General features: G+C 45.7%; 1 protein-coding gene across 5 annotated transcripts in view; it reads right to left on the reverse strand.

The window, feature by feature from the left end:
• mapk8ip1b (mitogen-activated protein kinase 8 interacting protein 1b) overlaps positions 1-25138 on the reverse strand; it is a 248713-nt gene that overhangs the window by 206859 nt on the left and 16716 nt on the right. Inside the window, exon 2 of one of the 5 annotated variants that reach the window (XM_068046627.1) lies at positions 5627-5719. The exons of the other annotated variants lie outside the window; for them this stretch is intronic. The gene's annotated coding sequence lies outside the window, so the exon portion shown is untranslated. The remainder of the gene's footprint in view (positions 1-5626; positions 5720-25138) is intronic. 5 annotated transcript variants of the gene reach the window in all.

Genomic DNA, 25138 nt, shown 5'->3' on the forward strand with positions numbered 1-25138 from the left:
TGGACCAGAGGTGGTGAGCAGTCGGATGGACAGTATGCGTTCCGAGCCATTTGAGGGAGGCTCTATCATGCTGAGCAAGGAGTTTCTGATGGCGAAGCCCACTCCATGCTGTCTTGGTTCTTCAGGATCCCTGCCCTGCCAGAAGAAGGTGCCAAGATCACGTCGTTGGCACCAGCTAGACCTCATTGTCACAAGGCGAGCCGCCTTAAACAGTGTTCAAATCACACGCAGCTTCCACAGTGCGGACTGCGACACCGACCACTCCCTGGTGTGCAGCAAGGTTAGACTCAGACCAAAGAAGTTGCATCATTCCAAGCAGAAGGGCCACCCGCGCATCAACACGAGCAGAATTTCTCACCCACAGCTGTTACAAAAATTTCTAAATTCACTTGTAACAGCCCTTCAAAACACTCCCACAGGGGATGCTGAGACCAAGTGGGCCCACATCAGAGACGCCATCTATGAGTCAGCTTTGACCACCTACGGCAAAAGTGCGAAGAGAAATGCAGACTGGTTTCAATCTCATAATGAAGAGCTGGAACCTGTCATAGCCGCTAAGCGCATTGCACTTTTGAACTACAAGAAAGCCCCCAGCGATTTAACATCCGCAGCACTTAAAGCAGCCAGAAGTACTGCACAAAGAACAGCTAGGCGTTGCGCAAACGACTACTGGCAACACCTATGCAGCCATATTCAGCTGGCCTCAGACACCGGAAACATCAGAGGAATGTATGATGGCATGAAGAGAGCTCTTGGGCCAACCATCAAGAAGATCACCCCCCTCAAATCTAAATCGGGGGACATAATCACTGACCAACGCAAACAGATGGACCGCTGGGTTGAGCACTACCTAGAACTGTACTCCAGGGAGAATGCTGTCACTGAGACTGCCCTCAATGCAGCCCAGCCTCTACCAGTCATGGATGAGCTGGACATACAGCCAACCAAATCGGAACTCAGTGATGCCATTGATTCCCTAGCCAGCGGAAAAGCCCCTGGGAAGGACAGCATTACCCCTGAAATAATCAAGAGTGCCAAGCCTGCTATACTCTCAGCACTACATGAACTGCTATGCCTGTGCTGGGACGAGGGAGCAGTACCCCAGGACATGCGCGATGCCAACATCATCACCCTCTATAAAAACAAAGGTGACCGCGGTGACTGCAACAACTACCGTGGAATCTCCCTGCTCAGCATAGTGGGGAAAGTCTTTGCTCGAGTCGCTCTGAACAGGCTCCAGAAGCTGGCCGAGCGCGTCTACCCTGAGGCACAGTGTGGCTTTCGTGCAGAGAGATCGACTATTGACATGCTGTTCTCCCTTCGTCAGATACAGGAGAAATGCCGTGAACAACAGATGCCCCTCTACATTGCTTTCATTGATCTCACCAAAGCCTTTGACCTCGTCAGCAGACGTGGTCTCTTCAGACTACTAGAAAAGATCGGATGTCCACCAAAGCTACTAAGTATCATCACCTCATTCCATGACAATATGAAAGGCACAATTCAACATGGTGGCTCCTCATCAGAGCCCTTTCCTATCCTGAGTGGTGTGAAACAGGGCTGTGTTCTCGCACCCACACTTTTTGGGATTTTCTTCTCCCTGCTGCTTTCACATGCGTTCAAATCCTCTGAAGAAGGAATTTTCCTCCACACAAGATCAGGGGGCAGGTTGTTCAACCTTGCCCGTCTAAGAGCGAAGTCCAAAGTACGGAAAGTCCTCATCAGAGAACTCCTCTTTGCTGACGATGCTGCTTTAACATCTCACACTGAAGAATGCCTGCAGAGTCTCATCGACAGGTTTGCGTCTGCCTGCAATGAATTTGGCCTAACCATCAGCCTCAAGAAAACGAACATCATGGGGCAGGATGTCAGAAATGCTCCATCCATCAATATTGGCGACCACGCTCTGGAAGTGGTTCAAGAGTTCACCTACCTAGGCTCAACTATCACCAGTAACCTGTCTCTAGATGCAGAAATCAACAAGCGCATGGGTAAGGCTTCCACTGCTATGTTCAGACTGGCCAAGAGAGTGTGGGAAAATGGCGCACTGACACGGAACACAAAAGTCCGAGTGTATCAGGCCTGTGTCCTCAGTACCTTGCTCTACGGCAGCGAGGCCTGGACAACGTATGCCAGCCAAGAGCGACGTCTCAATTCATTCCATCTTCGCTGCCTTCGGAGAATACTTGGCATCAGGTGGCAGGACTATATCTCCAACACAGAAGTCCTTGAAGCGGCCAACATCCCCAGCTTATACACACTACTGAGTCAGCGGCGCTTGAGATGGCTTGGCCATGTGAGCCGCATGGAAGATGGCAGGATCCCCAAAGACACATTGTACAGCGAGCTCGCCACTGGTATCAGACCCACTGGCCGTCCATGTCTCCGTTATAAAGACGTCTGCAAACGCGACATGAAATCGTGTGACATTGATCACAAGTCGTGGGAGTCAGTTGCCAGCATTCGCCAGAGCTGGCGGGCAGCCATAAAGACAGGGCTAAATTGTGGCGAGTCGAAGAGACTTAGTAGTTGGCAGGAAAAAAGACAGAGGCGCAAGGGGAGAGCCAACTGTGCAACAGCCCCAACAAACAAATTTCTCTGCAGCACCTGTGGAAGAGCCTGTCACTCCAGAATTGGCCTTTATAGCCACTCCAGGCGCTGCTTCACAAACCACTGACCACCTCCAGGCGCGTATCCATTGTCTCTCGAGATAAGGAGGCCCAAAAGAAAAGAACTCCCAGTGCAGTATTGAAGGGGTGCTGCACTGTTGGAGGTGCCGTCTTTCAGATTAACATACGAACATACGAATTAGGAACGGGAGTAGGTCACTCGGCCCCTTGAGCCTGCTCCGCCATTCAATAAGTTCATGGCTGAACTGATTACTTCACATTTCCACCTACCCCCGATAACCTTCCACCCCCCCCCCCCCCCCCCTTGCTTATCAAGAATCTATCTACCTCTACCTCAAAAATATTCAAAGACTCTGCTTCCACTACCTTTTGTGGAAGAGAATTCCAAAGACTCATGACACTCAGGAGAAATAAAATTTCTCATCATCATTACATGGGCGACCCCTTATTTTTAAACAGTGACCCCTAGTTCAAGATTCTCCCACAAGGGGAAACATCCTTTCCACATCCACCCTGTCAGGATCTTATATGTTTCAATCAAGTCGCCTCTAACTCTTCTAAATTCCAGCAGTTGCAAGCCTAGCCTGTCCAATCTATCCACATAAGACAGCCCACCCATTCCAGGTTTTAGTCTAGTAAACCTCCTCTGTACTACCTTCCACGCATTTAAATCCTTCCTTAAATGAGTCCAGTACTGTGCACAGTACTCCAGGTGTGGTCTCACCAACTTAAGCAAGCAGTCAGGAAGGCTAAAAGGGGTCATGAAAAGTCATTGACAAACAGGATTAAGGAAAATCCCAAGGCTTTTTTATAATACAGAAGGGAATCTATGTGTGGAGCCAGAGGAAATGGGCGAGGTACTAAATGAGTACTTTGCATCAGTATTCACCAAAGAGAAGGACTTGGTGGATGATGAGCCTAGTCAAGGGAGTGTAGATAGTCTCAGTCATCTCATTATCAAAAAGGAGGAGATTCAATGGGTGGGAATCGGAAAGTTTCCCGATCCAATCTGGAGTCAGACAGGGCTGTCCTCTCTCCCCGGTCTTGTTTGTTTGCTGTATTGAACCCTTTGCTGAGTCTATTAGGAAGGATGCGAGCATAAGAGGGGTGACAATCCCAGGCAGTGGAGGCACTCAGGTTAAAACCTCCCTGTACATGGATGACGTCGCCATCTTCTGCTCGGATCCGCTGTCCGTGCGCAGACTGATAAGCATCTGCGACCAGTTCAAACTGGCCTCGGGAGCCAAAGTTAACCACGGCAAGAGCGAGGCCATGTTCTTTGGGAACTGGGCTGACCGATCCTGTGTCCCCTTCAACGTCAGGTCAGACTACCTGAAGGTGCTGGGGATATGGTTCAGAAGGGTCGGGGCGTGCACCAAAACCTGGGAGGAGCGAGTAGCCAAGGTACAACACAAGTTGAGCATGCGGGGGCAGCGACCTCTCTCCATTGTGGGTAAGAACCTGGTCATCAGGTGCCAGGTGCTCCCGTTGTTGCTGTACGTGGCGCAGGTCTGGCCCATACCCCACTCCTGCGCTGTGGTAGTCACCTGAGCCATTTTCCGCTTCATCTGGGGATCTAAAATGGACCGGATCCGGAGGGACACGATGTTCAAACCTCTGGATAAGGGCGGGAAAAATGTAGCCAACGTGGCCCTCATCCTGATGATCACCTTTGTGTGTGGCTGCATCAAGTTGTGTGTAGACTTCCAGTACACAAACTCCAAGTGTCACTACGTGCTGAGGTTTTATCTGTCCCCGGTGCTGCGAAGGATGGGCCTGGTCACATTGTCGCGGAACGCTCCATCCAGTTGGACCGTGCCGTACCACCTATCCTTCGTGGAGCAGTTTCTGCGGGAAAACACCTTTGACCACCGATCCATCAGGCAGTGGTCTGCACGGAATGTCCTCAAGGTCCTACGGGAAAAGGAGACGGGGGATCCTGTCGGATGGTTCCCCGAGCAGACCGCCAAAGTCATTTGGCCGAATGCCTCATCACCAGAACTTTCAAACAAGCACCAAGATGTAGCTTGGCTGGTGGTGAGAAGAGCCCTCCCAGTCAGATCCTTCCTGCACGCCCGAAGTCTCACCCCCTCTGCACAATGCCCTCGAGGTGTCTGTGGTGGGGAAGAGACGGTTGCCCACCTCCTTCTGGAATGTGTCTTTGCAAAGCAGGTGTGGAAAGAGATGCAGTGGTATTTGTCGCGGTTCATCCCAAGCAGCTCTATAACACAGGAGTCTGTGCTCTCCGGGCTGTTCCCAGGGACGCACACCGAGACAAACATCAACTGCTGCTGGAGGACTATCAATTCGGTGAAAGACACCCGTTGGTCTGCCCGAAACTTGCTGGTCTTCCAGTGCAAAGAGTTGTCCACCACCAAATGTTGCAGACTGGCACATTCCAAGGTCCAGGACTACGTGCTGAAGGACGCACTAAAGCTTGGAGCAGCCGCTGCAAAGGCTCAATGGGGAAAGACCACAGTGTAAGGTCCCCCCACCAAGCAGAACGGAGGGGCTGGATCCATGGAAAACCCCTCGAACTGTATCGGGAAAATTTTCGTTTGGTGTAAAATGTAAAAATTTATATGGCATGACAAACGTGAAATGGAAGGGTTGTGAGGCAACTCATGATTGTATAGAAGGAAACTGATCTCCCTTGCAATGTTTGTATTTTTTGGTGCTGTATTTTTTTTTTTTTTTTTTACAGATTTTAATGAATAAAGTATATTTTGGAAATTTAAAAAAAAAGAATTATTTTATTCATTTGAACATTGTAATTTAGGTCCCATCACTCACGGAGCCTCGCTGACACCACCGGGAGGATTGGGCCGGGCCTCTTCTGGAATCATCTTCAGGAACCACCCCCCCCTCCCCGCCACAGACCCGATATCAAGGGCCTGGTAAAATCTAGCCCTGTGTTTCTTGCTTCCCTCCTTTACTTTTTCTTTTCCAATTTGGTCCCATTCACTTGCTGAAGAATGACATTCCCAAAAACTTACCGCCTCCTTCAAGGTTCTACGCAGCGCAGAGTAATGATTGAAATTAAGAGAGAGTTTGGTTACAGATTTGTTTCTTGTTCTGAAGAGACAGACCTGGGTCAAGGGCAGATAAAAATAAAAGCATCACAAGCTGCAGTTATGGTTTGAGTGATGGCACTGTGATTGCTTAAAGAGATTGCCTCAGCAATAGCAGGTGAACTTTTCCTCCCAACCCAATTCTGATCAGAATCAATCCATGGTACAAAGACTTCACTGAATCATATATAAAATGGTACAGTGCAAAAGGAGGCCATTCAGCTCGTCATGCCTGGGCCAACTTAACATAAGAAATAGGAGGAGAAACAGGCCATTTGGCCCTTCGAGCCTGCTCTGCCATTCAAGATCATAGCTGATCTTCTACCTCAACTGCACCTTCCTGCTCTGTCCACATAACCCTTGGTTCCCTTCGTGTCCAAAAATCTGTCCATCTCTGATTTGAATATATTCAACAACTGAGTTTCCAGAGTTCTCTGGGGTAGAGAATTCCAAAGACTGAGCGCAGAAATTTCTCATCTCTGTCCAAAATTGTCAACCCCTTAAGGCTATTGCCTTAAAAGGGCTCTCCTTCCGTACACAGGATAGAACAAAGAAATGGCTTGGGAAAATTGTTCAGACCAACCCATTTTGAGTAGAACTTTCTTCCTTAGTCTAAATAAGGCCTCTCAATACTGTCTCTTTGGAAAACATTTGTTTGGATTATGAAATGATTGAACTTAATTAAGCAATGCTAATTGCTCTAGAATCATCATTTAACTCATTAACAGCAGCCACTCTTCATATGAAATCATGTACCGCTGCTCATTTTTCAACCATCTAAATATCAACGAGAGGCAGGGAAGCACAATGCAAATTAGTAACAGGTACAGACTGAAAATGTGAACGTAGCCGCATCAGTGATTTCTTGATCAAAGCTTCGGGGGCTATTTCTGCGATTGAGCAGAATGATGCACAAAGTGTCAACTGTGGCTTAGTGGGCAGCTCTTGTGCCTCTCAGTCATAAGGATCAAGTCCCACTCCAGCCACTTGAGCACAAAATCGAGCCTGATACTCCCGGTGCAGTACTGCGGGAGTGTTGCACAGTCAGAGGTGCTGTCTTTCAGATGAGATGTTACGCTGAAGCCCTGTCTGTCCTCTCAGGTGAATGTAATAGATCCTGTGGCACTATTGGAAGAGTAAGGGAGTTCTGCCTAGTGTCCTGGCCAATATTTATTCCCTCAATCAACGTTACTAAAACAGATTGTCTAGTTATTATTACATTGCTGTGTGCAAATTGGCTGCTGTGTTTCCTACACTGCAACAGTTCCTTGGCCACAAAGTACTCTAGGATATCCAGAGGTTGTGAAGGGTGCTATATAAATGTAAGTTTCTCTTTTCTTCAATTTTTTTTGTGGTGTCCTTGGGATGCAGGCGAGGCCAAGATCTGTCAAGTTGCCAGGGAAACAGCAGTGTCTACAGCGCCCGACTCCCGTGTCCATAAATACATTCCCATTCCGAGCCGCGTCCTCCAGTGATTGCTCGGACTCCTAGCCCTGTGTTCAGCTCCCGATTAAGGAGATGACCAGGAAAGAAAACACATGAGAGCCAAATAGAAGGAGAGAAAGGAAGACAAACAGGAGGACCAGCAGGAAAGAAAGAAACAAAAAGGAAAGAACTGGCATTTATGTAGCGCCTTTCACTGCCTCGGATTATCACAAAGTGCTTTACAGCCAATGACTATTCTAATGCAGGGAACGCGGCAGAAAATTTGCGCACAGCAAGCTCCCACAAACAGCACTGTGGCAATGACCAGATGATCTGTTTTTCTATAATGATGTTGGTTGAGGGATTAATACTGGGGATCAGGGGTAACTCTCCTGCTCTTCAAAATAGTGCAAGGGATCTTTTACATCCACCTGAGAGCGCAGACGGAACCTCAGTTTAACGTCTCATCTAAAAGGCAGTATTTTCTGACAGTGCAGCACTGCCTCAGTACTGCACAGGGTGGATCAGTTTAGATTATGTGCTCAAATCTCTGGAGTGGGGCGAGACCCATGAACTTCTGACTCTGACGCTGGAATGCTACCACTGCCCAAGCATATATATATTATGGAGAAAGTGGAGGATATCCAGGAAGATGAAGTCAGACATAAATAGACATGATTTTCTTTTTGCTATTTTTATCTGAGAAATATTTTCAGAGATTAATGTTGCTGAAAGCCACAGCACCATTAGATTGCTATCGTGCGATGTCAAGATCCAGACAAAGCTCCTTTTAGTCTCAAACAATGCAATTTTTGATGTTTTCCTTCCCAGAGCTGGTGAGCAGCTTTGTCACGCAGCATTGCTACTGACTTATTTCACCGCCTGACAATGGCTTCCTGCCAGATCGAGATACAAATTGTCCTTTGTTCACAGAGCATCGAAGTGTCATTCTCGCAGGGAACCTTGAGTAGCAACAACTCATTTATACTGGAGTACAAAATCTAGGTTGACACTCTAGTGCAATACTGAGGGAGTGCAGCATTGTTGGAGGTGCTGACTTTCGAATGATACTTTAAACTGAGGCCCTCTCTGGTCGATGTAAAAGATCTTATGACACTATTTTGAAGAAGAGCAGGGGAGTTCTCCCCAGTGTCCTGGCCAATGTTTATCCCTCAACTAACATCACTAAAGCAGGTGACCTGGTTATTATCACATTGCTGTTTGTGGGAGCTTGCTGTGTGCAAATTGGCTGCAGCATTTCCTACAACAGTGACTAAACTTCAGAAGTAGTTCATTGGCTGTAAAGTGCTTTGGGACATACTGAGGTTGTGAAAGGTGCTATATAAATACAAGTTCTTTCTTTAACCACTTAAACAAAGAAGCTAGTGAATAGTCGCACATAAACCTGTAACTCCCATTATCTCTGCCTACAAAGAAACTGTAGCTCACGGTTGTCCAACATACTGCGGGCCAGGATCCGCCAGCCAAATGTTTGCAACTGGGCTGCAGATGTAAACTGTACCCGGAGCCATTCCTCATCCTCACCAGGGGTCCGTGACTGGAGATGGGAAATTTCCCATTGTCAGACCGGATTTTAAACTATTGCGTTGTCAGTTTCACAGCAGACAGCTGCTGCCATCGGGAATAGCCATTTCCCAACAGACTTGGAGTTTTCTGCAAGGTTTTGATTTTTTGTTAAAAAAGCCAGCCAGAAAACTCTGAGTCTATTGGGAAATGGCCGTTCCTGACATCAGCAGCTGTCAGCTGTGAAACTGACAGCGATCTTTTTTTTTTTAAAAGAACTGACTAACCATCTGCTGAGCATTCTGCTCTCTGCAACTGAGAGAGAGAGGTGAGGAGAGAATGAGAGAGGGCAGACAGAAAGAGAGGGGGACAGGGAGAGAGAGGGGGGCACAAAGAGGGAACATAAGGACATAAGAAACAGGAGCAGGAGTAGGCCACTCAGCCCCTCAAGCTTGCCCTGCCATTCAATAAGATCATGGCTGATCGGCCCCAGACCTCAACTCCTCTTTTGTGCTCGCTCCACATAGCCCTCAACTCCCGATATTTCAAAGATCTATCCACCTCCTCTTTAAATACTTTCAGGATCTAGCCTCCGCAACTCTCTGGGATAGAGAATTCCAGATATTCACTACCGTCTGAGAGAAGAAATTCCTTTGCATCTCAGTTTTAAATGAGTGTCCCCTAATTCTGCAACTATGTCCCCTAGTTTGAGATTCCCCTACTAGTGGGAACATCTGCTCAACATCTACCCTGTCGAGTCCCCTCAGAATCTTGTACGTTTCAATAAGATCACCCCTCATTCTTCTAAACTCTAATGAATAAAGGCCCAACCTGTTTAGCTGTTCTTGATGAGTCAACCCCTTCATCCCAGGAATCAGCCTAGTGAATCTCTTTTGAACTGCCTCCAATGCTAGTATATCCTTTCTTAAATACGGGGACCAAAACTGTACACAGTACGCTAGGTGCGGCCTTACCAACACCCTGTACAGTTGTAACAAGACATCCATATTTTTAAACTCCAACCCCCTAGCAATAAAGGTCAAACTTCCATTTGCCTTCTTAATTACTTGCTGCAACTACATGCTAACTCTGTGTTTCATGCACAAGAACACCCAGATCCCTCTGTGCTGCACTTTTTTGATGTCTCTCTCCATTTAAATAATAGTCTGCCTTTTGATTCTTCCTACCAAAGTGCATGACCTCACACTTTCCTACATTAAACTCCATCTGCCAAGTTTTTGTCTACTCACTCAACCTATTTATATCCCCTTGCAGATTCCTTATGTCCTCATCACAACATGCCCTCCAACCTATTTTTGTATCGTCAGAAAATTTGGATATATTACACTCTGCCCCCTCTTCCAAGTCATTAATATAGACAGTAAATAATTGAGGCCCTAGGACTGATCCTTGTGGCACTCCACTAGTTACGTCTTTCCAACCTGAAAAAGACCCATTAATCCCGACTCTCTGTCTTCTGTGTGTTAACTAATCCTCAATCCATGCTAATTTATTACCCCCAATACCGTGAGCTCCTATCTTGTGCAATAATCTTTCATGTGGCACCTTATCGAATGCCTTCTGGAAATCTAAATACACTACATCTACTAGTTTCCCTTTATCAACTCTGCTTGTTATATCCTCAAAGGACTCAGCAAATTTGTCAAACATGATTTCCCTTTCACAAAACCATGTTGACTCTGTTTGATTGCGTTAAGCTTTTCTAAATGTCCTGCTATTTCTTCCTTAATGATGGGCTCTAGCATTTTCCCAACGACTGGTGTTCGGCTGACTGGCCTATAGTTTCCTGCTTTTTGTCTCCCTCCCTTCTTGAACAGGGGTGTCATATTAGCGGTTTTCCAATCTGCTGGAACCCTCCCGGGATCCAGTGAGTTCTGGAATATTTCGATCAATGTTTCCACTATCTCTGCAGCCACTTCCTTTAAAACCCTTGGATGCAGTCCATCAGGTCCTGGCGACTTATCTGCCTTTAGTCTCATTCGTTTGTCAAATACTTTGTCCCTCGTGATAGAGACTGTTGCAAGATCTTTCCTCCTATTAGCTCCTTGCTTATCTGATATCTGTGGGATGTTTATAGTGTCCTCCACAGTGAAGACAATGCAAAATATTGGTTTAACTTATCTGCCATTTCCCTGTTCCCGGTTATCAATTCTCCAGTCGCATCCTTCAAGGGTCCCACGCTCACTTTAGCTACTCTTTCTTTTTATATACCCGTGGAAGCTCTTGCTGTTTGTTTTTATATTTCTTGACAATTTACTTTCATAATCAATTTTCTCCCTCTTTATTAGCTTTTTAGTCATCTGCTGCTGGTTCCTAAAAAATTCCCAATCCTCTGGCCTATCACTAGTTTTCGTTGCTTTTTATGCCTTAGTTTTTGATCGGATACTCTCCTTGACCGCCTTTGTTAACCACGGGTGGTTTATCCTTCTGATTGAGTCCTTCTTTTTGACCGGGATAAATTTTTGCTGAAAGTTGTGAAATATCTGCTTAAATGTCTGCTACTGCTCATCCACTGACCTTTCCCTTAGTCTATTTTCCCAGCCCACTTTAGACATCTCTTTCTTCAGACCTCTAATTGTCCTTGTTTAAGTTGAGGACACTGGTTTGAGACCAGAGTTGCTCACCCTCAAACTGAATTTGAAATTCTACCATGTTGTGATCACTACCCCCTAGAGGATCCTTAACTGCGATATCTCTTATTAATCCTACCTCATTACACATTACTAGATCTAAAATAGCCTGTTCCTGAGTAGGTTCTGCAACGTATTACTCTAAGTAACAATCTCTGATGCACTCTACAAATTTGTCTTCCATGTTACCTCTGCCAATCTGATTTGTCCAGTCAATATGCAGATTACAATCACCCATGGACAATTGTAGCGCCCTTCTTACACGCCTGCATTATTTCCCACTTTATACTTTGTCCTACATTGAGGCAACTCTTCAGGGGCCTATAGACGACTCCCACCTATGACTTCTTCCCCTTGCTATTCCTTATTTCCACCCAAACTGATTCCACATCACGATCTATTGCACCGATATCACTACTCACCACCGCACTGATACCCTCCTTTATTAACAAAGCTACCCCACCTCCTTTTCCTTTTTGCCTATTTTTCCAGAATGTCGAATACCCTTGAATATTGAGTTTACACTCTTGGTCACCCTGCAACCACGTCTCTAATAGCTATTAAGTCGGGGGGGGGAGGGACAGAGAGCGGGGAGAGAAGGCAGGGAGATAGTGTCAGAGTCATTTACTGCACGGAAGGAGGCAATTCAGCCCATTGAGTCCATACCAGCTCTTCACGGAGCTATGCAGTCAGTCCTACTCCCCAGCTCGATGCAAGTCTATTTCTCTCAGGTGGCCATCTTGAAGTCATTGATTGTCTCAACTTCCACCACCCTTGTGGGCAGCGAGTTCCAGGTCATTACTATCTGCTGCGTAAAAGTGCTTCTTCAAAGCACCCTTTCATCTTTTGCACAAAACTTTCAATCTGTCAACCTAGTCGGCGGGGGGTAGAGAGAATGCAACAGACAGAGACTGACAGATACAGACAGAGTGTGGGGAGAGGGGTGAGAGAGATCAATGTCTCTCCTGAAAGATGGACATCTATCCAGAATATTCTGCATTGCTACATCAAGTGTGCGGGCAGAGATTGACTACTTATGCAAGCAAATCAATGCCATGTATGTCACTCAATCAGTTTTCAATATAGTGACGAGAAAGTGAGTCAATAAATTTGTCTTCTCATTTAAAGCTTCTTCACAAAAATGCACATTTGTTGTTGCTTTTATTTGTAAGATAAATTATTAATGCCTTTATCTTTTGAAATTTGCTCACTGGCCTCCTCCCCCGCCCCCCACCCCAAGGTCATGCAAAAGTCGTAATGCGGCCCTCCAGCCAAAAAGGTTGGACAACCCTGCTGTAATTCAACCTTACTTTGAACTCTGTTTTCAAAATTGAGTTCAATAATTTCAGACCATAACCCTTGCCTCCATTTTGCTTTCTTTTTCTTTGCAGGTCTTGGTTTTAATGTCTTGTTTTTCTCTTGCTTTTGCTTACATCATCAGCAGCTGTTTATCATCCTGCCATTCACACCTCCTCTAGACACATCTTTTGTTTCTTTACTTGTCCCATTACCACTCCCTTTGGCCTGTCACCACCAACTCTTTTGTCATTGAATCTTTCCTATCCATCCTATCACACACTTTCCCTTTTGTTCGTCTCTCTCCTTTCACTTGCTTAAAACCTATTACAATTCTAACTTTTCCCCGTTCTGATAAAAGATAACAAACTCTGTTTTTCTCTCCACAGATACGGTCAGACCTGCTGAATGTTTCCAGCATCTAGAGTACTTTGCTTTTGTGTTACTTCGAACCATGTTCCTTTGGACAACCTCTATACAGGATAGACAAAGGAGGGCAGGATAGTGCCAGATACTGTACAGTACCCAGATACTGTCTGTGGCTCAACTGCATAATGTAACAAGTCTGCCTTGGGGGAAACTGCCTGCTTAATAAGGGCACCGTCTGTGTGCCTACTGGAGAAACATAGAAAATTTATGGCACAGAAAGAGGCCATTCAGCCCATCACATCTGCGCCAGCTGGAAAAGAGCTATCCAGCTCTTGGTCCATCGCCCTGTAGGTTACAGCATCCCAATTGCATATCCAAGTGTATTTAAATGCAATGAGGGTTTCTGCCTCTACCACCCTTTCAGGCAGTGAGTTTGAGACCCCCACAAACTCTGGGCGGAATAAATTCTCAACTGCCCTCTAATCCTTCTACCAATTGCTTTAAATCTATGCCCCCTGGGTTACTGACCTCTCTGGTAATGGAAATAGGTCCATCCTATCCACTCCCTCTAGGCCCCTCAATTTTATACACCTCAAATAAATCTCCCCTCAGCCTCCCCTGCTCCAAAGAAAACAACCCCAACCTATCCAATCTTTCCCCATGGTTAAAATTCTCCATTCCTGGCAACATCCTCGTAAACCTCCTCTGTACCCATGCTGTAATGTGACCGGAATTGTATGCAGTAGTCCAGCTGTGACCTAACTAGTATTTATACAGTTCTAGCACAACCTCCCTGCTCTGACACTCAAGGCCTGAGTATACAGTAGCATTAACCCACAAGAGCTATGTTTGCACATGCTCAGACATTGGGAATCAAGTGGGATGTGCAGTGAAATTGCCAGCAATGATTAAAAATGTCTTTACAGCTACTGAAAGACGTTTTGTTAGTTTCAAATGGGGAGTTCTCCATCTATGTTGAATATTTCAATTGAAACGATCACCCACAGGGTTGGAAAGATTAAAATTCGAGCTCAGAGGAAAACTGCAAAGTTCCTAGGCTTCAGTGGGAGAGTTCATGAATACAGCAACTGTCCTCAAATGAAAGACACCCACAGACAAGAGACAAGGATTTTCTGTATCCCAAGTTCATACGAATAGGAGGCGGCCATTCTGCCCCTCGAGCCTGCACTGTTATTTCATCAGATCATGGCTGATCTGTATCTCAGCAACACTCACCCGGCCTAGCTCCATATCGCTCATTACCCCAGCCCAACAAACATCAATCTCCGTCTTGAAAGCTCCAACTGTCCGCCAGCATCCACAGTCTTCTGAGGGGAAGGGAGTGTCAGATTTTCACTGCCCTTTGTGCAAAAATAACAAGTGTTACAATATGTCAACTAATTAACTAACCAACCAAAGGTTCGGCCCAGTATATTTATCGTTAACCTCGACCAGGATGCTCAGTCCTCAGAACAGCCAAACTGACAAGATATAACCTCCTCGTCTTACCTTCAGGCCATCAGACCGAGTCCAAATCACTCAAAATTCCTAATGCTCAATTATAATGATTATTCACTGAAAAGGAAAGATGATCCAGTCATGATCACATTACTGCTTGTGGGATCTTGCTGTGCTCAAACTGGCTGCCACGCTTCACTACATTACAACAGTGAGCGAACTTCAAGAAAGTATTTCATTGGCTGTAAAGTGCTTTGGCCATCCTAAGGTTGTGAAAGGTGCTGTAGAAATCCAAGTTTTTCCATTCTTCATGTGTAGAGCCCAGCTATGGAACTTGGGGGTAATTTTAACTGAATCAGTCCGGGTGGGAATCTGTCCGGATTGGGTCGTCCTCCCAGTTTTTCACACTGCCTGTTTTTATTCCCCCACTGACATTAACAGAGGGTAAAATCAAACGAGCTACCATCTTTCAATGGAAACCGCAATGCACTGACGACTCACCATTGCCCGTTTTGTGCTACCCTTGGAGAAGCATCACACTCCCAATAAACTCATATCCCTTCCCTCTGATGGGAGCTCTACAGCTGACTCTCAATTTGTCATATGGTGATATCAAGATGGGCCCATTGTAGCTGGCACAGTAAGAGATGTGATATAGTCAGGAGGGTCAGATCCTTTGACAAGCTGTGAGTGAATCGATCACTTGCTCCTATTTTCACAGCTGGATTCAGGTCCCATATGCATTTTTGCGGCATTAAACGGGGGGGCCTAAGCCTCCACTATGGCAGAGGAGAAGTGCACACTTATTACAAAGTATTAGATAGAATTTACAGTAAAGGCCACATTCAAAATCCGGCAACCTCAGGACCGAGACTGTGCCAGATTTCGGATTTTCCCTCCAGGTCAGCCAGAGGATAACCATGGGCTTCGGCTCATCACCCATCCAAGTACCGCCCCCCATGGCCGACTGGAGCCCGGCCCTGGGACAGGGAGTGGGCACTGTTGGGAGGGAGGATCTGCCAGTCACTGCTGACAATTCACAATTTTAAAACAAGTCGGGTAGAAATTGGCAAAGAGAAAATTGAAGTGAAGAAGCATTGACTTGACATTACTCTTTAAGGAAGATACTATAAAAAGTTGTACCTTCAGTCTTTTCAAGTTTAATTCAAGTAACTATGATCAACTGACACTAAACTGTTGTTGCCTCTGAACATTTTCAAAAATGTCCAGTTTTTGGACAGTCGGATTTTGGATATCGGACCTGTTCAAAAACTGGCCATTCGGCCCTCCTGGTCCATGTTAGTGTTTATGCTCCAGTCGAACCTCCTCCCAACTCTCTTCATCCAATCCTATCAGCTCACCCTTCTATTCCTTTCTCCCTCATGTGTTTATCTATCTTCCCCTTAAATGTATCTATACTATTCACCTCCACTACTCCCTGTGGTAGTGAGTTCCACATTCTCACCACTCTCTGGGTAAAGATGCTTCTCCTGAATTCCCGATTGGATTTATTAGTGATTATTTATGGCCCCTGGATCTGGTCTTCCTCACACCATCAGTGCGCTGCCCAACATACAGGTGTCGGCCAAAAAAAAAATTGGGCCTCCAGGGCAAGTGTCTGAAGCAAGCAGTAGATTCTTTGCATATGCAAATGAGGGGCCCGACAGCTGTTTGAGGCCACAACTGTCCTGAGGCAGTAGAAGCAGTGTGCGTGTTTAGGATACCCAGGGGCTTGGTGGCTGAGCGTGGATGGCTACAGAACCCGGCCAAACAAAGTAATACCCGTTGTTGGATGTGGAGCCAGAGATCCTCACCCCACGACTCCCAAAACAGTAACAGCCAACAAGCCTCACCCCAACAATGCCCTGTCCTCCCACCCCACTGGATCACTCCCTTCACTCCCCGTAACATCCCATCTTACAGTACCCCACCCACTTCCGGCTCCCCCTGCAACCCTCTCTGCCACTCCCCTTTCAGGACTTACCGGAGGGCCCTCTTGCTGGTGCAGGCATGCTCAATCTTTGAGGCCTGCTTGAGGTTCAATGAGTTCCAATATGAGGTGCACCTTGGGCCTCTCAGTTCAGGCCTGAGATTGTTCCCTGCACATCCTTTTCTGGGCCGAAACAAATTTTTCCCCCTTTGACTCTCCGCTGCACATCTGGTTAATTCTGTTCTGAGACTGTTGTGTTTCTTTCTCTCTCTTTCACTCTCTCATCCATCACCCCAACCTCTCAATTAGGCACAGGAGTCACACGGTTGTGACTTAAAAAAGAAACCCGGTCACCAAAGTATTATAATTGAATTGGCCACACTACAATTGTCAAATAAATCTGTTAGAAAAACATGTTCTCATCAAAGCAAAAGCCATTCACGTTAAAATGTACGCCGACAACATGTCTGTCTTGCCACTGCCCCTCTTGACCCTTCCACTGTGTCTGATTTGTCACGCTGCTTGCCTGACATCTAGTATTAGAGAAGCAGATATTTCCTCCAATTAAATATTGGGAAGACTGAAGTCATTATCTGGTCTGGCAATGCCTCGATTTTCAACTCCCTCCATGGCCTCGCCCCTCCCTATCTCTGTAATCTCCTTCAGACCTACACCTCTCTGAGATCTCTGCGCTCCTCTAATTCTGGACTTTTGGGCATCCCCTGTTTTAATCGTTCCACCAATGGTAGCCATGCCTTCAGCTGCCTGGGCCCAAAGCTCTGGACTTCCCTCCATAAACCTCTCCACCTCTCTCTCCTTTAAGATGCTCCTTAAAACCTACCCAAGCTCTTGACCTGTTCTGATATTTCCTTATGTAGCTCAGTGTCAAATCTTCGTTGATAAAAGTTCCTGTGAAGCGCCTTGGAACGTTTTTCTCTGTTAAACGTGCTACATAAATGCAAGTCGGTGTTGTTGGATGAAGCAAATACAAGTTACAACACATTTCAGAGAGAAAAATCAATTCAGGGTTGATACCTATAGTAATGAAATGAAGAGGTTGTTTCATTTGGTTAATGGTGGGGGTTTTTTTTTTACATTGTTACTTTTTGTCATTTTGACACTCAAAATGTAAGCAAACTTGCAGTTTTTAATTTTCACCAAACATCGCTATAACAGTTTAAAGAGTTCCAGCTAACACAGCACGTCTAAATTCAACATGCTGATCCAGCAAATTCCCCACTCGCCAGCACAGTCCAGGATCACTAACCCTCTAAATGAACAAAAGCAACATCTATTTATATAGAACCTTTAGCATAAAACATCCCAATGTGCCTCACAGGAGTGCTGCAAAACAAAATTTGACACTGAGCAACATCAGGAGATATTGGGGCAGATAACCAAAAGCTTGGTGAAAAAGCTAGATTTTAAAGGGACATCTTAAAGGCGGAAAGTGAGGTAGAGAGGCAGAGAGGTGAAGGGAGGGAATTCCGGAGCTTAGGGCCCAGGCAGCTAAGGTTCGGCCTCCAATGGTAGAGTGATTAAAATTGGAGATGCTCAAAAAACCTGAATTGGAGAAGTACAGAGGGTTGTAGGTTTGTAGGAGATTATACAGATAGGGAGGGGGTGATACAATGGAGGGACTTGAAAACAGGACAAAAAATTTAAAATCAAGGCCTTGCTTAACCCGGAGCCAATTTAAGTCAGTGAGAACAGGATTGATGGAGTGAACAGGACTTCGTGCACGTGAGGACATGGGCATTCTACCATCCAAAACATTGGATGACCTCAAATTTAGAGGGTCGAATGTGGGATGCTGGCCGGGAGAATACTGAAATGGTCATGTCTAGAGGTAACGATGAGGATTTCAGCAGTCGATCAGCTGAGGCATGGGTGGAATTAGGCGATGTTACGACGGTGGAAATAGGCAGTCTTACTGACGGAGTGGATATGGGGTTGGAAGCTTATCTCAGGGTCGAGTGTGACACTGAGGTTGCAAACAATTTGGTTCAGCCTCAGGCAGTTGCCAGGGAGAGGGATGGAGTCAGTGGCGAGGGAACAGAGTTTGCAGCTAGAATCCAAGACAAAGGGTTCAGTCTTCCCAATATTCAGTTGGATTTGTTTCGCTGCTATTCTTGTTTTGTTTCTCTGTCTGCTCTTTCTCAGATGTGTGTGACAAAGTGATTTGACTTCCCCACAAGCGCACAGAGCAGGTGACAAAACAAATAAGCAATGTAAAAATTACCCATGTCACAATTACTCGTGCAAAGCACAAACCAGCACCGACGTCACAGTTACCAGGACAACGTTAACTGAAGGAGTCTTCATAACAGTGCATGGAGTCCACTGGATATGAAAGACAAAGTGCACAAAAACCCAAAAGGTTACTGGACTGGCAGTTACTTTCCCAGAAGCTAGCAAGCAAGTGTCCCATGTTCCTCCCATTATGTCTGTATCTAACATCATAATGAACCTGCTATAAGGGAACAAGCAACATTTTTACGCTGCAAAGTGGTTAAGGGAAACATTTAAATGTAAACGAGACAGCGTGATATATTGCCTGACTAACAAAGTACTCATTATGACTATTTCACATTCATGAGGTTGACTCCCCTGTACACCTTCTTAAACACAAATGTTAAATCATTTCTGTTCGAGTGGTGGAGTTCTGCTGTACAGCTCATTCATGTAAGTTTATCAGGAGGGAAATTCATCTTAGGCAATAAGGCAAAATAGACATTCATGCATCAGCATCCTATTTTACACTGAGGTTCTTACAGCAGAATGGAAGGAGACCATTCTGCTCATCATGCCTGTGTTGGCTCTTTGAAAGAGCTATCCAATTAGTACCACTCCCCTTGGTCTTTCCCCATAGTTCTACAAATTTTCCTTTTTGAAGTATTTAGCCAATTCCCTTTTGGAAGTTACTACTGGATCTGCTTCCACTGCCTTTTCAGGATGTGCAATCCTGATCACGGGCAGGAGTTTCTCTGTGGGTTTCTGAACCTCGCCATCGAGCTGAAATGGGGGTCAGAAGCCCACACTTTGTGGGAAACTGTCACTCATTGTGATTCTCCCCAGAGCAATTACTGGCCAGAGGGCAGGTCCAATTAAGGATATCAGGCAGGCTCTCAAAGCTGGAGAGCCAATCAGAGGTCTTCCAGCTTGAAAGTAGCTGCAGGATGCCATGGCAGGTAAATGAGAGAGAGGACACTTCAAAATGGAGGCACCCTCTCTCCAACTTTTCAAACTTTAAATTAATAAAGGCCTTTGCACCTGGACCACCACTGTTTGGGAGGTGGGGGGGTGGGGGGGATGGTAATCCATCTACAGGTCGGCCTGCGGCTGCTGCTGTACCCAGCCAGGTAGGCAAGGAGAGTCTGAGAGTCTGACCATATTTGACCCAAAGATGAGCTTCCAACCACATATTCGTGCCATTGCTAAGCCCGCCGATTTCCACATCTGTAACGTCACCTGACCACCCCTGTCTCACCTCATCTGCTGGTAAAAACCTCATTCATGCCTTTGGCATCTCCAGACTTGACTATTTCAATACACTCCTGGCTGGTCTCCCACATTATACTCTTCATAAACTGGAGGTCATTCAGAACTCTGCTGCCCATGTTTTAATACACACCAAGTCCTGTTCCCTAATCATCCCTGTGCTTGCTGCATTGGCTCCCGGTCAAGCAATATCTTGATTTTAAAATTCTCATCCTCATTTTCAAATCCCTCCATAGCTTTGCCCCGCCCTATCACTGTAATTGCCCTATCTCTGTAATCGCCCTCAGCCCCACAACCCTCCACGATATCTTGGCTCCATTAATTCTGGCGTTTTAAGCATCCCTGATTATAATCGCTGCACCTTTGGTGAACATGCCTTCAGTTACCTGGGGCCTAAGCTCTGGAATACCCTCCCTCACCTGCTCCACCTTGTTTTCCTCCTTTAAAAACACTCCTTAAAAACTACCTCTTTGACCAAGTTTTTGGTTATCTGATCTAATACCTCATGTGGCTTGGTGTCATATTTTGTTTTATAGTGCTCCTGTGAAACACCTTGGGAGGTCTTATTGTGTTAAAAGGTGCAATATAAATATAAGCTGCTGCTGTTGGAAAATCCCAGTCGACATCCGTGAATGGGCCTCATGTGTGCAGGTAGTCCTGCCGCCGTCGCCCTCCCCTCCCCCAATCCCGCCTCCAGGAAAATGGCCTAGGGACTGGACAGAGCCAGAGAACCAGCAGACTGTTTTTTTTTTTTAGTGCCCGTCCACCTCGGTTCCCAGCCCCAAAGGCGACTAAAATTCAAGCCCCTTAACCCCTGGTGTTAAAAAAAAAAGTGTCTTCTCATCTTCCCTCCGGTTCTTTTTCTGATCACCTTAAACTTGAGTCCTCTGATTGCCGGCGCTCCTACCACTGGAAACAGTTTCTCCAAATCCACTCGATCAAAACCTCTCACAATTTTGAACACCTCTATTAAATCGCCCCTAAAACTTCACTGCTCTAAGGAGAACAATTCCAACTTCTCCAGTCTCTCTACTTAACTGAAGTCCCTCATCCATGGCACCACTTTCAAAAATCTCCTCTGCACCCCCTCCAAGGCTTTGACATTCTCCGCCTAGTTTTCTTACAAGTGCATATGAGGAGTTTAGCATGGCAGTGTGAAAAGAAATGTACAGGAACAGCACTGGTCGCAAAACGAATCCTCATGTCTCTAACTCCCACTTAAAATTGTTCAGGCCCCGTCAGCAATTAAGCAGTTAACTGAAATATATTAAGAGCATTATAAAAGGGCGCTCACTTACCATTCCAAAAAATATTCAGCAAATATGACTGCTTCAGAAGGAAAGTGAATTTCATTTGTGTCACAGTCACTCCATATGCCTCTGACCTATATCAATATGATTTATATCATTACTCCAATGCAGTACTGACGGAGCGCTGCACTGTCAGAGGTGCCATCTTTCACGAGACATTAAATCGTCTGCCTTCTCAGGTGGACATAAAAGGATCCCTCGGCACTATTTCAAAGAAGAGCAGGGCAGCTCTCCCCAGTATTCTCGACAACATTTATCCCTTACCCAATGTCACTAAAACAGATAAACTGGCCATTATCACAGTGTCGTTTGTGGAAGCTTGCCGTGCACAAATTGGCTGCTACATTTCCTACAATATAACAGTGACTACACTTCAAAAAAATACTTCAGCAGCTGTGAGGCACTGTGTGGCATCCTGAGGTAGTATTTACATATAGATGAATTCAATGTTTTCCAGGTACGTTTTCACAATGACAGTGGCCCTTTAATACATGGCTGAATAGACGCTGAGCAAACACTGATGACTGGGCAAAGGGAACCTCGTCTGAAGAACAAAATCATAAATAATTAAACAGTCACCATAAAAGAGAACTAAGGCTAAAAATAACTAATTCAGAACACTGCAGTCTGAAGGATGCATAACTGTTCATTCATTTTATACCCTGAATCCTGGCAGCTTCTAATATGTCCTCAGGAGCATTCTTTACTTATGCTCCTACCTCACTCTTTCTGCTGTTGAAACATTAATCCATGCCTTACACATACTGAAGATTTCCCCACCTCCATTCTCCACAACCTTCAATTAATCCAAAATTTTGCAACCTGATTTTATTTGTGCTGTAACTCCTACACTCCCATTACCTCTTGCGGCTTGACAAACTACATGTGCTAACTACTGCCCAGTGTACGCTGGTCTGTAAATCTCTCTACAGCCTTTGTCCCTTCCTATCTGTGTGAACCACCTGTCCCAGAACACACACTGCACCTTTACTCCAGCTAGCTCACTGCTCCCCATTATCAGTCACTACCCTCTGAAACTCTCTCCCTAAAACATTCCACCTTGTCACTTTCCTTGCCTCCTTTGCAAAAAAAACATGTTTTTGATTGCTCCCTCAATCAACCAGTTCCTCCCCATTTTAGTCAGAGTCATAGAGTCATTACAGCACAGAATGAGTCAATCGAATCTCTCTTATGCCTGCTCAATGTCCCCTTGTTAAATGCTTCATAACATTCTCCTATATGGGAGCACAGTTGCAAGTTATCGCTGATATATCGACCCAACTCTTGTTGGTAAAATAAGGGTGTATTAACTGTGCATGCTGTTAATTCCCTGAACTCGCTAGCTGATTTGTGAATTAAGAGATATACCATAGTTTTAAATAAAAACAGAAAGTGCTGGAAATACTCAGCAGGTCAGACAGCATCAGGGGAGAGAAAAGCAGAGTTAACGTTTCAGGTCTGTGACCTTTCACGAGCACTGGCAATGGTTAGAAATGGATTAGATTTTAAGCAAGTGAAAAGGGTGGGAGGAGCGGGGGGGGGGGGGAAGAGAACAAAAGGGAAGGTGTGTGTTAGGGCAGAGGGCAGAAGATGTCATGGGATAAAGGCAAAGAGAGTGTTAATGGTGTGGTGAAAGACAAAGCATTAGTTCAGAGAGAGTGTTAATGGCAGAATAATGAGCAGTTCTGTCCAAAAGTACATGAAAAATCACCAGTTTTGGTTCTCTAGAAGTTGCCAATTAATTGATGCCATCCCATTGTTAGCTCACTTAAATCACATCTCGCCTTTAGTCGCCCCGTCATTATCAGAATCAGCTGCACATTAATTGCCCATGAACTTGCTGCTGAAAGTTAGGGCTGATAATTAAGAGCATTAGCACCCTTCGAATGGCGTGATCATTGTTAATGAAATGTCAATCAAGCTTTTCGGTCCAGAAAGGGAACAGTTTAAACTGTTCAATCTCTTTCCTGCAGGTAGTCAAAAGTTCCTCGAGGAACATGTCAAATTTAAGATTTTACATTTTGTCTTACTTTTCCTTCTGGTGTCTTTGCTCCCTCTCTCTCTTAATTCAATCTTTGTTTCCTCTCGACTTTTCTTTCGGGATCTGATTTGACTCTCAATTCACCCGATTTCCTTCTCAGTCATTCCTCTGTTTCTTTCTCAATCCCCATATCTCGTTACTGGGCTGCCAGGGGTGTACGGCAGCGAGGGGTTCGAGCACAGCAAGAACCACAGCGACTAAGATGATGAGCAGCAAGGAGAAGCCCGGCGGGGGAAACAGGGCATCCGCACAGATTCAGACACATATCGATGATATGGTGTCCCGGGCCGAGAAGGGCATTTACCGGAACCACTTGGTGGACAGGGCCCCGTTGCAGAACAAATATTTCTTCAGGGAAGGCTACATTTACGGCTCATGGCTAGAAAAGCAAGGTCCTGGCCGAGTGCCTTTATCCCAAGGGAGACATGGACGACATCCCGAGTAGGTCCATGACCTGGTCATCAAGGAGCTAGTGGATTATCAGATTGTCCCTGATGGCTTCATCAACAGCGCCGTCATCAATACTACCAACCAGGTGGCTGCATCGTTTCCCACACGGATCCCAACCCTGTCGCCATTGTGATGTTCTTGGGATAGTAATATTCAGTCACAGTTACTAAGACACAGAACTGCTGCATGCTGTTAAGAACATGGATTCCTTTATTTGCTTACAGACACCCTCTGCCAGTATAGGTGCATCTGGTAGCCTTAACTGGACAAAAAGCACAATGCAATTTTCAAAACACTGCAGTTAAGGAGACAGACTGTTGGTTCCGTCATTCACTGAGGTCCCCGATGCCCCGTATTCCTCAACGCACTGGTATTAGTTCACACCCCCTGCAAATTACAGGGCAAAAACATTTTCAAGCTGAAGGGTGCAGGAACCAGGCTAACAAACAGGGCTCGCCGCAAGATGCCCCACTCCAGTGAGTTCCGGCCAAATAGCTAAAGTGCATCAATGGATAACAAGCACAGAATAAGTTTGTGTGTAATCTTTACAAAGTCTTAACGCAGGTCAGGTGATCCACAGAAGACAGGAAACCTGCATTTATAAGGGCAGGACATCCCAAAATGTTTTGCAGCCAGTGAATTGCATTTGATCTGATGCAAATGTAAACGATGAGCCACTTTACATTCAGTGACGCCGCTGAACCGTGCGTGCAAAGGTCTGACTGAGTTGAAGGATAAGTAATAACAGAGTGTTTGAACGCTTTATATTCTTTGACACCACGAAGCAATACTTGGTCTGGCAATGGCTAAGGCGAAGGCAACCTCTCACTGTTTTACACCAATGCTCACCTAAGCTACAGAAATATAACCCCTTTGAGCTCCCTATAGCAGTAACTGGAAATTGGCAGCCCTGTCTTCAGCCATCTTGGCCCTAAGCTCTGGAACTGTGTTAACATAATCCAGCAGAACTCAGCAAAACAGTGCATGCGCCCCAGTGGCCTTGGCCAGATCGATGGGGTGCCTGTCCCTTTCCCCCTAGGCACTGCCTGACCACTCCCCATCCCTCCCGCCATGACCACAGGTCACTTCAATCCGATTACAGTACAAATCTATTTCCACAACAATATCTCTCATTTTAAGTCTTCTTTCAATTTATTCCGGCCTCTTGCGCGTCCCCAATTCCCTTTGCCCCACCATTAATGGCCGTGCCTTCAGGTGCCGAGGCCCTAAGCTCTGGAATTCCCTCCCTAAAACTCTGCACCTTGCTTTCCTCCTTTGAAACACTCCTTAAAACCTTCCTCTTTGACCAAGCATTTGGTCATCTGCCCTCATATTTCTTTAAGTGGCTAAGTTTCAAATTTTGTTTGATAATCACTCCTGTGAAGCACCTTGGGATGTTTTACATAAAAATTAGGAGCAGGAGAAGGCCACTCGACCCTTCGAGCCTGCTCCGCCATTCAATAAGTTCATGGCTGAATTGAT

The sequence above is a fragment of the Heterodontus francisci genome, chromosome 14 (genome assembly GCF_036365525.1).
Source record: "Heterodontus francisci isolate sHetFra1 chromosome 14, sHetFra1.hap1, whole genome shotgun sequence".
NCBI lineage: Eukaryota > Metazoa > Chordata > Chondrichthyes > Heterodontiformes > Heterodontidae > Heterodontus > Heterodontus francisci.